This window comes from Gopherus evgoodei, chromosome 15 (assembly GCF_007399415.2).
Source record: "Gopherus evgoodei ecotype Sinaloan lineage chromosome 15, rGopEvg1_v1.p, whole genome shotgun sequence".
NCBI classification, from domain to species: domain Eukaryota; kingdom Metazoa; phylum Chordata; order Testudines; family Testudinidae; genus Gopherus; species Gopherus evgoodei.
Window position 1 is genome coordinate 29,920,709 of NC_044336.1, and position 14,196 is coordinate 29,934,904.

At 45.0% G+C, this 14,196-nt stretch overlaps 1 protein-coding gene across 4 annotated transcripts in view; it reads left to right on the top strand.

Moving 5' to 3' along the window:
- Positions 1-14,196, top strand: part of SLC16A3 (solute carrier family 16 member 3) — a 30,378-nt gene continuing 16,182 nt past the window's right edge. Inside the window, exons 1-3 of one of the 4 annotated variants that reach the window (XM_030534864.1) lie at positions 1-817; positions 1,749-1,887; positions 4,231-4,375. The gene's annotated coding sequence lies outside the window, so the exon portion shown is untranslated. Of the gene's footprint in view, positions 818-988; positions 1,686-1,748; positions 1,888-4,230; positions 4,376-14,196 lie in introns of those variants that run through there. The other 3 variants (XM_030534866.1, XM_030534863.1, XM_030534865.1) reach the window with 3 other exon arrangements.

The window sequence follows — 14,196 nt, forward strand, 5'->3', positions numbered from 1 at the left end:
ATACAGGATATTGCAGGAAGTTTCCATATCTGTATCTGTCACAGTAGTAACAGACAGGAGTTAAGCAACAGACAGATTCTCTGTTCTAATTGAGCTATGCTTAGTGCAACAAGAGAGTGTATGGGGTAAAAGTGACTTGAAGCCATATTTCTTGCTCCTGTATTTTGATCCTAACCCCCGGGGGAGGGGGATAATAGGATCCTATATAAGAAAAAGACACCAAAATCAGGACTGTCCCTATAAAACCGGGACATCTGGTCACCCTAGTGTCAGAGCCAGTCTGCAAACTTAGGAGTCCTGTACCCCAACTACCCAAAGCGGTGTGTCCCTGGAGCTTGGAAACTGTTAGGATGAGGTGGGAGCCAGTGCCCTGAAACCAGAGGAGTTTAGGACTTTGACTTCTACATGGGAATTTAGGGTATTAGGACCCAAGGCTCTGGACCTGCTTGTACCCAGACCTTTGGCAGTGATCCTGTTGCCCGGATGGTTCTGGTTAGGTGGCCCGGGACAGGGTGGCTGTGAATCTGTAGCCCTGGATATTATGATGATCGTTATGGCTAATCTGGCTGTGGCTTGGGTGGGCCCAGGTCGGGGGCTGGCTTGGCTCTGAATTAACAAGTCGGTGGGAGGCGTTAGGACCCGCCAGCAGTCCGAACCCGGCTGCTCTGACGTTGGTCGGAACTAGCGGCTGCCGCCTGCTACTACTGAGTAACAGGCGCTAAATCGCCCCGGAAGCCGAGACGAAACCAGTAGGTCGGGTCGGTCTCGGAACCGGGATTGAGACCCGCACAGGCGGCCCGGCGCAGGCTCGTCCCAGGTACGTGAATCCCAGGGAGCCAGGCGCATCCGTGCGGGATGCTGACTGTCCGCTCCGGTGCGCACGCGGCGGCTGCTTCCCCGAGCCCCCCTGCGGGTCGGAGCCTCCCCAGGAGGGATCCTGGCGGTGCAGCCGGCGCGTGGGGACGCCGGTGAAATCAGCAGCTCCAGAACCGGGACAGAGATCCCGGCCGACGCGGGCCAGAACCCAGGGGTTGAGGTTTCCAGATTAGCCTGGGCTAGGTCGTGAGGCCGGTGGGGTCCGGGCTGGGAGCGCACCGCGCATCCCCTTTCCCTCGGCACTCCAGGACTCCTGCGCCTAGGAAGGGGCGCGGAGGCTCCTGAGCGGAGCCTGGTAATTGGCAGGACTCGACCACCCTGTCAGGAAAAGCCTCATCTGAGCTGAACCGGGGGAGGCTGGCACCTTTGTGCAGCAGGAGGGGCCGGAGGACGATCGCCAGCTGGAGGCGCATCCTCTCTTCCGTCCTTTGTCCAGGTTTTGCGCTTCGAGTGCTTTGCAGAGCCGCTCCGCGGAGACAGTCTGGGCTTCCTGGGGAGCTCAGAGACACGGGGGGGAGCTGGGTGTCCGCCTGCAGTGAGTGATGGGAACAGAATGTCTCCATTGGCAATGGCACAGGCACGAAATGTTCCGGTGCCCAATCTGCGCGGCAGGTGTCCAATGGCCCCGCTCTCTGCGGCTCCCCCTCTTCTGGAGCTGGGATCACCCTCCCGCTCCTCCCGACGATCTGGTTCTGCCGGCGCCTGGGAAGGGCACGTTTTCATATCAGCATGCATCGGTCTGAGTCAGAGACAATGAATATGCAAAATTAGCCTCGGAAGTTGATTTGTTCCGTTTTGGGTTGGACAAGGTAAGAAAGAGGCTTTTCTGTCTAATTTTTTGTTTTAACTCTTTACATTATTCCTGAGAGTAGAACAATCCGAGGATTTCTCCGTGGTTATAACGTAAGCACTGCACCATGCAGCTGATAAGACTGAGGTCTTGGGAACGTTTATTCCCAGAGTTCTCCTTTGAGGCTAGGACTATGTCCCTCACCAGCGAATACTGAAGAGGTGTGTATAATGTGATACTCAAATGCCTTTGCCATCCATTCCTTGCTGTTTTCATGTGATGCCTCTGATAGTTTTATACCTAGATCTGGGAGCTGAGGATTTATTCCATCCAACCATCCCTTCTTAATTCCCTTTATCTCTCCTATCTTCCCTGGCATTGGCCACTGTGGGAAGGCAGGATACTGGGCTAGATGGACCATTAGTCTGACCTAGTATGGCCATTCTTATGTTCTTATATTTTATCTTAGCATGATTTAAATTCTGAAATCCTCTTAAAATCAATGAAATGTAAAATCTGCAAAATAAGTTTAATAGAAGACTAAACAGAGTAAAGCACAATATGTAGGGCCCTACCACATTCATGGTCCATTTTGGTCAATTTCATGGTCATAGGATTTTAAAAATAAAAAATTTCGTGATTTTAGATATTTATATGTGAAATGTCACAGTGTTGTGATTGTAGGGGTCCTGACCCAAAAAGGAGTTGTGGGGCGGGGAGAGGGGTTGCAAGGTTATTGTATGTTTGGGGGGGGGGGGGTACAGTACTGCTGCTCTTACTTCTGCACTGCTGCTGGCAGCAGCTGCCTTCAGAGCTGCACAGCTGGACAGCAGTGGCTGCTGTCTGGGAGCCCAGCTCTGAAGGCAGAGCTACTGCCGGCAGCAGCGCAGAAGTAAAGATGGCATGTTATGGTTTTGCCACTTTTACTTCTGTGCTGCTGCCTGCAGACCTGGGCACTTGGCCAACAACTGATGCTCTCTGGCTGCCCAGCTCTGAAGGCCGTGCAGAACTAAGGATGGCAATACCATGATGCCCCTAGAATAACCTTGCGACACCCCCTCCCCCCAATTCCCTTTTGACTCAGGACCCTCAATTTGAGAAAAACGCTGGTCTCTCCCATGAAATCTGTATAGCATAGGGTAAAAGCACACAAAAGACCAGATTTCACAGGGAAAGAGCAGATTTCACGGGGGGAAACCAGATTTCAGTCCGTGACGTGTTTTTCATGGCCTAGAATTTAGTAGGGCCCTATCAATATTCCCCTTTATAAAGAAGACAAATTATCTCAGCACAGCATGTAAACACCATTAGCTACTTAGGCCGACATTTTCAAAAGTAACAAGGAGTCCAGTGGCACCTTAAAGTGAAGTTTTTTTACCCACGAAAGCTCATGCCCAAATAAATCTGTTAGTCTTCAAGGTGCCACCAGGCTCCTTGTTGTTTTTGTGGATACAGACTAACGTGGCTACCCCCTGATATTTTCAAAAGTGGCTATTGATATTCGTGTTTAATTTTTTGGTGATCAGTGTGAGACAACTTCAACCTCTTCCGGTTGAGCCAGGATGTGTCTGTAGGTAGGTACACACACCCTCTCTCCCCCCGCCCCATGTATGTCCTTCTTTTTGTACAGATTCAGGGCATTTGCTTTGCAACTTCCTTACTACACTGACTTTGCAAACAAATGGATTGGCTGTTCACACACTGAGTTATTGCTTTGCCTTATTTATTTTGTTTTTTAAAAAAATCAAAAGCAAGAAACTGAAATTTTAACAGTTCCATTTCCTCATTTGACAAGATTATTAGCACTGGTCCTGGAACACAGACAGACATTGAGTTTGACTGCATGAATGCTGAATACAGATAACTTTTAATTTATATTCCTCTTACAATTACATAGTGAGTTATTTAAAGTTTTGCAATGTCTGTGTCTGATGGAGTGGTAGTTCAATTATTTTGTAATGGCAAGTCAGCAGTTTGAAAGAGAGTTTGGACCAGAAGTCTGTGTGTATGGGTTAGTGCAATATATCGGTGTTGTAATTAAGTTGGAAGTAGTAATTTAGGACAAGGATTCACATCAGTTGTATGCATTCTTAAATTGTTAATGAAGCATATATTCTTGAGGCATAAATTCACATAGACTTTAAATTGTGACATTGTAAAGTAGAGCTTTACTTCTATGCTGAAAAGTGACTGAGTAAAATGACAGTCCTACTCAACAGACCTCTTTCTGTATATTCAGTCATATCTGCTTTTGATCCTACAAGCACTTATGCAAGTGAACAACTCTGTGTACCTGAGTAGTCCCATGATGTTCAGTATGAGTAATCAAATGTGCAAAAGTGTTTGCAGGATTTGAGCCTTCGTTAGTATTTATTTTTTGGCACTGATTTTTTTTTTGTGCTTCAAAAACACAGAATAAAGGCAGTCCCTGCTACGAAGAAGTTATGACTTTTTTAATATTATTTATTACCCTTAGCACTGCAGAGCCAGCATAGCTGTAAGACATGTACTTTAGTTCTAGTCCTTCTCATGTACGATCAACACAATTCTGTACTGAACTCTAGTTTCAGGTCCAGTAATATCTACCTTTACAAACATACCGAAGGCAGTGGAGTTTCAGTGAGGCTATGCGGACATCTCTAATAAGTTAGCCTTCAGCTGATTATGAACAAAGACAGGAAGGGCATGGATTGACTATCAGTTCCCAAGGTGAGTTTGTGATTCTAACAGTAAGGCACTTGGATACAGTGGTGGTGGATGTGATGTAAAAACACAGGCATTAGGGAAAAATTCTGCTTACTTGTACATTAAGCACATTTGACATAAAAATTAGTGAATGTGAGTAAGCTAAGAGATCCATGACATCTTATTTACAGAATTATACTTTAAGGATTCATAGGGTGATAGCTGGACTTATGGGTCTTCTTTAACTATAAATGTTTAAGAAAATAATTGACATACTTGCTCTTTCTAGCTCTGTTGATATGAAGAAATTTACGTCAACACTTCTGAGTATATTGAGCCAGATTTATATTTGGGTCTCCAGATAGTTTTGTTTCTGGAGGAGCGTAGGTGGGATGTATTTGGTGGTAACATGCTCAGTGTTTAGAAAGAAGTACTTCCTGTAATTCCCATTAGTATCCCAGATGATGTAATGATCAGCATTGCCTATCTTCAAAAGGAGCAGCATCCAGCTTCCTCTCTATAGGGAAGGTTTCAATATAGTTTAATATTGTATTGTTCAGATGAGTATCTCCATGTATATTCCTGTAGTTACACCAGTGGAAGTGTCACAATAAGATGGTGTGAAGGTAAACAGACATAGGAAATGGACTGGTGATAGAAAGTGCTGATGTGGAACATGATCAACAGCTAGACAGCATAACATTGGTGCATGGGGTTTTATTAGACTGGGGGATGTCAAGAGACAGAAGGGGAATGATAGAAGCTGGCAAACTGTTTAGAAGAGCAGAAGTGACGAATTCAACTCTCATGGCGGAAAGGAAGCCAGGATTAGCAGGAAAAAAAGGCTCAAGTGGACATGGGGGAGAGACAAAGTCACAGAGGTAGTTAGCAGGGGCTTGTGGATGGGATATCAGTGGTAGCCTTTGAGGATGTTGTTTGTGTGAGTGAGAAGACCGCTTTACAGACTGAATAGATAGAGTTTGGATCTGGATAATTCTGGGAAACTACTGAAGAGTGAGTTATAGTAATTGAGATGTGACATTTAAAAATACATGAAAGTAGTTAAGTAAGGTGTCAGAATAGGGGTGTATTCATGCTGTGTTGCAGGGCTGACTACGCAGACTTGAAAAGTGTATCACTAGGAGGAGGGCTGCTTTAAAGGGAGAGGTCTAATGAAAATTAATTGGAAATTATGACCCCTATAGAGATCAATGTGATTTTGGAGAAGTTAATATCTGTTTCCATTCCCCATCTGTAAACTGGGGATAATAATGCATTCTTTTTCTGTCTTGTCCGTTTAGATTAAAATTTTCAGGGTAGGTACCATCTCTTTTATCCACCTAGGTATTGTATGCCTCCCCCCATCACCATAGTATTAAGCAATTTCCAATCTTTAATATACTAAACTTGGGTCTCCTAACTTTCAGGTTTGGACCATCTTTCCTTTGCATTTGTATAGCACCAAGAAACACAATGGGGTCCTGAACTCAACTGCTACTAATCAAAGATCTGCTTTCCTTTTGGTACTCATTGGGAATTGAGACTTAGGCTTTGGAACGCTGAGTGGCCCAATATCTAAATACATTTTAAAAATCTGTGCACCATGACATATTGCTACACAGGCAATAAAAGGTGTCAGGCTGACTTGCAAATCATAAAACTGCTCTGTTTAAAAAAAAGTTATATTACAAAGCTTCTCCTTTTGGGTACAGTAAGCCAACACTTCTCATGCATACAGCATCCTGCATATTGCTGTAAACAATCAGCTAATGTTCCATCATATTTATTCCTTCACTGTTTTTTAAGGGAATAGGCAAAGACATAATTTGGAGAGCAGAAGCATATAAAACCTTCCCATTCTCTTTTGGTTATTTTATATATGATTAAACATGGGTAATATTACTAAAGGCTGGAGGGATAGCTCAGTGATTTGAGCATTGGTCTGCTAAACCCAGGGTTGTGAATTCAATCCGTGGGTGGGGGCGGGAGTTAGGGATCTGGAGCAAAAATCTGCCTGGGGATTGGTCCTGCTTTGAGCAGGGGATTGGACTAGATGACCTCCTGAAGTCCCTTCTAACCCTGATATTCTATGATTCTAAAGCATGCAGTTCTTTGATAGATGAAATTTTAGTGTAAACATAACACATAGGTATATAGGAATTGCTGGTCTGGATGAGACCAGCTTTCCTTGGAGATGGACATAAGCCTAGTTAGTCTGATATTCCCCCCCTCCCCTCCCCATCTCTGAGGACAGCCAGAGTCAACTACTTCAGAGAAAGGTGCTTGAACCCCTGTAATGGACAATTTGAGTAACCTGCCAATAGAGGATGTTTCATCTCCAATCTATCAGTTAGTTTAGTTCTTGTCTGTACTAGATTTTTTCCCCCTTAACATTTCACTGCCATTGCTACCACCAATACAGCTCCTCTGGTGCTAGCAACAATGGAAGAACTAGACAAGGAACCAGTTACCATTGAGATCTTAACACTGAGTTGTGACTACTGTTGAAAGGACGTTTTGGCTGAGACTAGTAAATCTCCTCTGTAACACACACTGTCCCTGATGGAAGGTATTCATCTAGTAGGCCGCTCATTATCTGTTTTCTCTATATGTTTAAAGAGATGGGACTCATAGTTTTTAGACTTCTCTTCTAACATCAATTCATAGTTAATATGGAGAATTAGCAATGGGTTAAGATCCGACTGTCTCATCGCTCTATGTGTGAATCCATCATTAGGCCAGTTTTGGAAAAATGTAATCTTTAAAGTTAAGATTGCTGTTTTATTTTGAACTCTAGGCCTATATACTTTAATAATTTTGGGGCAAAAGAAGAGTAAATTGATTTTGCTCTGTTTCCCTATGGAACCCAAGGGCCTGATTTTTAGACATTCTGGGTATTTGCAGCTCTGTTGACTTCGGTTCAAATTGTGGGACATCATCAGCGCCTATGGAAATTGGACCCTAAGGGACCATCTACAATAGAAAACTAGTCTATTTTCAAAGACTGTGCCTCTTCGTAAGCACACAAACATGGTTAGCCAGCCTGCGCAGACCAGACCAAACAGAGTTGAAAGGGCTTTCTGAATAAGGTTGTGAACCTGGTTTGGCAGCTCTGCAAAGGCTCCATAACTACACAAGAGGAGGATTGATTGATTGCTCATTTTCTAACATAGACAGGGCCACTTGGAGTTTCTGGAGTGTCAGTTGTATCTGCAATTGTTGGCATGGGTGCTGTGGCACCCCTTGGCTTGAAGTGGTTTCCAATGTGGTTCAATGGTTCTCGGCACCCCCACTATACAAATTGTTCCAGCTCCCCCTGAGTCTTTGCTGTTCTCTTGTTGTGTAACATAATATGAGATCTGGAAGTGTCATATCAATCCATATGATGAGTCCCTATTACTTTGATAGAGCTACTGTAAGTGTAATTTATTCTTGGGCTGAAAAATCTACTTCCTGGAATGCTCCATTTCAACCCATTTGTAGAGCAGTGTCTTTCTATACTCAGCATACTCTATATGCTTACAATCTATATTCTATAGATTGTAAGCAAACCGGATCATATATAGAATAAAGCAAATGTGATAGCTACTGACTGCTATTTGTATGTGTATCCCTTTCACAATTATGTTTATACACAAACCATTACATATCTTAATTAACCTATAGGTACTAATTTGCCATTATGTTGCATATATGAATAATATTAGAAAGTTTGGTTCCTTGCTTGGTGAGGGTGATTGGAAAGAGGCTGGTATTCTTTTTAACAGGCAGATTTAGGGTATATTGAAGTAAAATGGGTGTGAATAATGGAGGCTGAGAGAGCGGTTCTCTGGTAATTACGTTAGCTCTGGGCGCTGTGGTGAGACCCTGAATCCTCCGGTCATCCTAGGAGCCCTGTTTGTATGAAAGGGCGTAATTACGGTAGCAACAGCTCCCGTCTGCCTGAGTCACGTCCTTCACGTCTCAGTGCAGCCGGGCGCTCGAGTGCCAGATGTGCCTTTGCTGAGCGCACTCGCATGAGCGAGTGTCGCCCCTGAGCCCGGCATGGAGCCTCCCGCAGCAGCGCTCCGCTCCCTGCGCCAAGCTGCTGGGGCGGCAGCGGATCCCAGGCACCAGCGGGTGGGGAGGGGAGGGGAGGCCGGGGAAGGTGGGACGCTGCGGCGTGAACCGGCGGCTGTGGAGATGGTTTGATGGGGCTCACGGCTCAAGAGGGAGAAGGCAGCCGGGTCTCCCGCTCCGGCGAATGAAAACTGGGACCTTTTCCAGGCTGGAGTGGGAGAAACTGCACGTCCCTGCTTCCGCCCATTCTCACCCAGTTACAGGCTCCCTGGCCTCCCGCGGCAGGCGCACGTGCTTTGGGTTTCCTCTTTTCCTGATCTTCAGCTCCAGACTGTTCTTTCTCAGATCTGTACTTGTTTTCTGTTCCTTATTTCCTCCCTGTTCACTCCTGTCCCCATTCTTCCTGTCTCTCCCTTTCTTCCTGTCCTCACTGCTACGCTCATTCATTTTGTATTTTGCCACTCCTCTCCCCCAGAAACGTAGACAAAAGGAAGCCTAATGTGATGGGTGTGTCCCCCAGGAAATGAGAACTACCCCTGATTTCAGTTATTGTTCCTACAAATTTCAGAAAAATCCATTATTCTACCCAGCTTTTTGTAACCCAGGCAAACTGGAAGGAGCTACTGTCCCTCGCTGGTTAGTCCAGACAAATGAATAGCACGTTTGCTGGGAACGTAGGCAGCCCCTAGATACACATCAGGATTGCCCTACCTCTGCTCTTCCCGCATTGAACCAGACCTTCCCTTGAGCTAGCCATCTGCTCCCCGCAAAGTTAGATCTACATAGGGGCACAGTTCTGGGAACAGTGAGCCTTGCTCAGTCACATCTCCCCCATCTGCTGGAAGCTGCTGTCCCTGCATCAGCAGTGAACACCTGGGCGGCAGGGAGCCTCTGTTGAGAGAGCACGAGGGGGAGACAAAGGACTGACAGTGAATAAGAAAAAAGGAATGAGTTTGACAGAGCAAGGGGAAGATCAGTTTAGGGATGGAAGAGGGAAAAGGAGGGGAGCCACGAACACAGGGACAGTATGGCAAGGGGAAAAAGTAGTAACAGGATCGAAAAACAAACAGAAAATCTAGGAGAGAGGAGATCAGAGACACAAGGTGAGACCATAGGAAATGTTTCTTTTCTAAAGGCGTTGGACATCCAGCTACAGAGAAGAGAGGGGCCGATACTGGGAGAAAAAAGTAAAAGGAATTGAGTGGTATAAGGATTATTTTCTTCTACCCTGATTTTTACTGTAAACTGCTCAGTTTTATTTTGAAAGGAGAGAAGGTGAGGTGGGGATAGCTCAGCTTAGGAGAGAGTAGTTGAGACGTCTCCCTCCACCCCTTCCCCTATTGCCAAAGCCAGTATAACAGTGCTTGGAGGGCCAGGCAGGCTAGTGTTTTGTGTGCTTGACTTTTGGCCACTTGTTTCCTTGGTCAAGCAGTGGAGGTAGGGAGACCTGGCCCTACCACTCCACCAGGTGCCTGGGGGAATTGACTCCTGAACAGGGGGCATTTTAAACATGGAGTCTAAATCCACTGCCCTGGGCTACCTCCTACCAGAGTCCTTTCAGTTTGGGGTATGGCCGCATTGTCCAATTTGCTGGGGTGGCTTGCCTCCCGTGGTGCCCTCTCATGGATGTTTGGTGGCACCCTGCCACTTTCCCAGGCTCCTTCAGGCAGGACATCTATAAGTTTGGTACAGCCAAACCACGATATCTATGGGGTGTGATCATCCAGTTACCTCATTTGCCAGAGATTCTTAGGTCTCCTTCACAGCATCCCTTTGCTGGTAGACAGAATGTGCTCCCTGGTGGCTGCCAAGTGAGTGGGCCTTCCAATCAGATGGGGCAGTAGCCAGCTCCTACCTCTTCACCAGTCAGCTCTGAACTGGACCATGCTCTCTCCTTTTCTACCCCCTCTAGGCCTGACATTGGCTGCGGGTATAATAGGTGGGCTAGCTGGGCTCAAAGGCTGTCCTTAATCTGTGCCACACTGGTGGACAGTTTCTTCATTTCATCACACCCTGCTATGCCCACCTTTCTGACCCACACATAAGAATGGTCATTCTTGGTCAGACCAAAGGTCCATCTAGCTCTATATCCTATCTTCTGACAGTGGCCAATGCCAGCTGCTTCTGAGGGAATGAACAGGTGAATCATCAAGTTCTCCATCCCCTGTCACCCATTCCCAGCTTCTGGCAAACAGAAGCTAGGGACATCATCCCTGCCCATTCTAGCTAATAGCCATTGATGGACCTATCCTCCATGATAATCACACACAATCTGTTCTCTTCACCATCCTCCCTTACCGCGTCATAAGTGTCCTTTATTTCCCCTTTAAGGAGCTTATCATCCCTTCCTCCCCTCCTCAAGTGTTCTGCCATAATCTGGTGTTCACCTTTGATAAAGGGCAGGTGAGGAGAAGTGCATATAGTGGTCCAGGAAGAGTCTGTAGCTGCTTGCAGGTGGCTCAACTGTCAGACCACCACCTGCATCATTACTTGATTGAAACTTTTCTGATACTCCTTGGATCTGATTTTACATGCAGAAGACCAGGCTTGAAGACAGGAGGTCCTCACTAGGAGGCTTCAGTGGGTAAGGGAAGGGCTGGATGGCAACATGTGACAGGCCTGCTTGCAAGTAGTACCTTTGCTCAGTCAAGTTGCTGTTTGTTTCACTGGCTCAACAGCCAGGCAAGCAGGGAAATAAAACTATTTCCAGGACGTGGCCTGTATTTTATTTATTAGTACAGCCTTCTCACGTCACTGTTGGCACACAGGGCAGTAACAAGTCTCTTCCATCCGTCTCTGTCATTAGCAGCTGCTTCCATCTGCTCTATGGTCTTGAGAGCGAATATTCTGCACCCCTCCATCTTATAAGGGGCCTTCTTAAGGCTTTTCTTGGCTGTTTTGTTTCCCTACACCAGGTGGTTTTCACTTGACAGTTTCAGGTGGGAGTTTGTGTCTTGCATCCAGAGTACATGTCACAATTTGTCCAACACTTCCTTCTAATTCTAATGAAAACAAGCTGCAGGTTGGTAATTTCTTGGATCTCTTTGCTGGTAAAGTCTCTCCATTCAATGCCTAGATTCTTTCAAAGGCAATATTTTCAAAGGCATCTCATTTTCTAACTCTTTAATAGATCTCCAACTCCCATAGCCATATGTTAGCACTGAGATTATATTTTAATTAAAAATTCTTTTATGTTTTGGTACTGTATATATTTGATTTCCATGTGTTGTTGAGTGTAGTGAATACTATGGATGCCTTTCTTAACCTTGATGTCACTTCTTTCTTGAGATCTCTGTTGGCTATTATGGTGCTGCCCAGGTAAATGAACTGTTCTACTTTCTTGAAGTTTTTTGCCTTTCAGTATGATGTTGCTGCTTGACATCTAGATTTCAAGGATGTTTGTTTTGGCATAACTGATTTTGAGCCTTGCTTTGGCCTGCTATTTTTGCCAACGTTTCTGGCTTTGTAGCTTTTTGCGGTTGTTATTGAATTGAATGATATACTTAGCAAAGTCTAGGCCTTCTAAACATTTGCCATCTACCCATGCTAGGCCAGTGTTTGTGTTGCTAATACATTTCTTCATCTGCCAGACTATGGCAATGCCAACCAACAGGAGAGCAAGAATGCAGCCCTGTTTTATACCTGTGTCTAGCTGAACCATGCTGTTGTCTGAGTGTTCACTTTTGCAGTAGACTTTGTGTCACTGTACATAGGCTGATGATGTTGATGACTTTAGAATATTCCACAATGCATGCCTAAGGCAGGTTGTCACATGCTTTTTGAAAATCAATTAAAATGATAGAGGGAGCTTGCCATTCTAGACACCCTTCTATGATGTCCTTAACATGAAAATCTGGTTTTATACAGATCTCTTTGGCCTGGTCTTCCCCAGCTTTGAATCCACTGCCTCATTCATCCTGTGTAGTACCACACTACAGAAAACTTTCCCTACAACAGAGACTCCTCTTCAGTTTCTACAGTCATTAGGATTACCGTTTTTGGGTATTCTGACAATTATCCTATGTTTTCACTGGCCACAAGGGTTCTCTTTTTTTCCCCTAAACTTCCTTGAACAGCTTTGTCAGTTTCATTAGGGTGTTAGTGTGCAGTGCTTTTAGCATTGCTGCTGTGATTTTTATCATTTCTCAACACTTCTGTTGTTTTTCAGCTTTTTGACTCCAGCCTGACATATATGTTGGACCAATGTTTATGTCAAGTTGACCAGATTTGCCTGTTTAACTGAATTCTGATGGTGAGGTAGAGCTTGTCTCAGGACTTATTTGAAATGCTCCACTCATCTGTTGTTCTGTTCTACTTCAGTTGTAAGCTTTTCTCCATCTTTATTTTTTTATTGGCCCATTTCATGTTTTGAAATTTCCACACAGGATTTTAGACAATAGGAAACCACGGAGTTGTTTACCAATCACAGCAGCAATTTCACCTTCAGCTGCTAGGTCTTCAACATATCTCCATTTATTTTTCATTGTGTTTTTTCACTGTTTTGTTTGATTTCTTGTACTCCTCCTTTTACTTTTTGCAATATTTAGTTGGTCTTAGCATTTGGGACTTTTCCCCTTCAGTGCTTTTCTTTCCTCTATGAGATGCCACATCTCTTGGTTTATCCAATTCTTGCTGTCTATTTTAATATCTAACTGTGATGGTTGCCGCTTGAATCACTTTCTCTGAGGATGTCCCATTTTTCTTCAGTGTTAGTAAATATTAATCTTTTTTTTTAATGTTAAACACTCATGATTTCTTGGCTAAATATCTCGGAATCTTTTCTGTGTTAGCTACAAGTTCTGGCTAAACGACATTAAAGAGTTTTATTTGGGATAAATTAATGTCGTTGTCCTACAAGGCTTTCATTTTATTATCCTGAACTTTAGCTGACCCTAGTGTGTTGTTAGTAAGCTGGAAGTTTTCTATAGTGTGTTCACGTGGTGTTAAATAACAGACTGTGTGTCCTTTTAACTCTAAACTTGTGATGCTTCGGGAAATGTCCAGATGTCAAGAAAGGAACCACTTGTAACTGATATGGGGCAGGTGTTTCTGAGGTTAATCAAATTATCTATCAAAGGATGCTTTTATCTTATAAAAAATTACTCTAACTCAATGGTCTCCAACCTTTTTATGCCCAAGATAACTTTTTGAATTTAAGAGCAACCCAGGATCTACCCCAGCCCTGCCCTGCTCACTCCATTCTCCCCGCTGCCATTGCTTGCTGTGATGAAGTGGGACTGTTCTTAATGTTTCCTCTGAATACTGTGTGGGTGCCTCAGTTTCCCCTATGCATTTCTTAAGTCTCCAGTGTGCCTAGATGGCCAATACTTTGTATCCTGGCAACAAATCGCTGGGGCCCTTGCCCCCTGCAAGGGGATGGCTGAAGGTGAACAAAGAGATCAGGTGACCTCCTAGCCCGGGAAAGAGACACAGGCCAGAAAGGAGGGGCTGGAGGGGGTTTCAGTCTGGGGCTCACTGGGGATGGGAAGTGAGTGCAGACGGGGTTGTCTGGCTTGCTGGGTCCCAGAATGGACCTGGCTGAGGGGTCCCATTCACTGTATCTACAAGCTCTGTTTTAGACCGTTTTCCTGTCATCTAATAAACCTCTGTTTTACTGGCTGTCTTAAGAGTCACATCTGACTGTGAAGTGGGGGTGCAGGACCCTCTGGCTTCCCCAGGACCCTGCCTGGGCGGACTCGCTGTGGGAAGCGCATGGAGGGGCATATGCTGAATGTTCCAAGATCAGACCCAGGAAGGTGAAGCCGTGTGAGCTTCTTGCCCTGAAG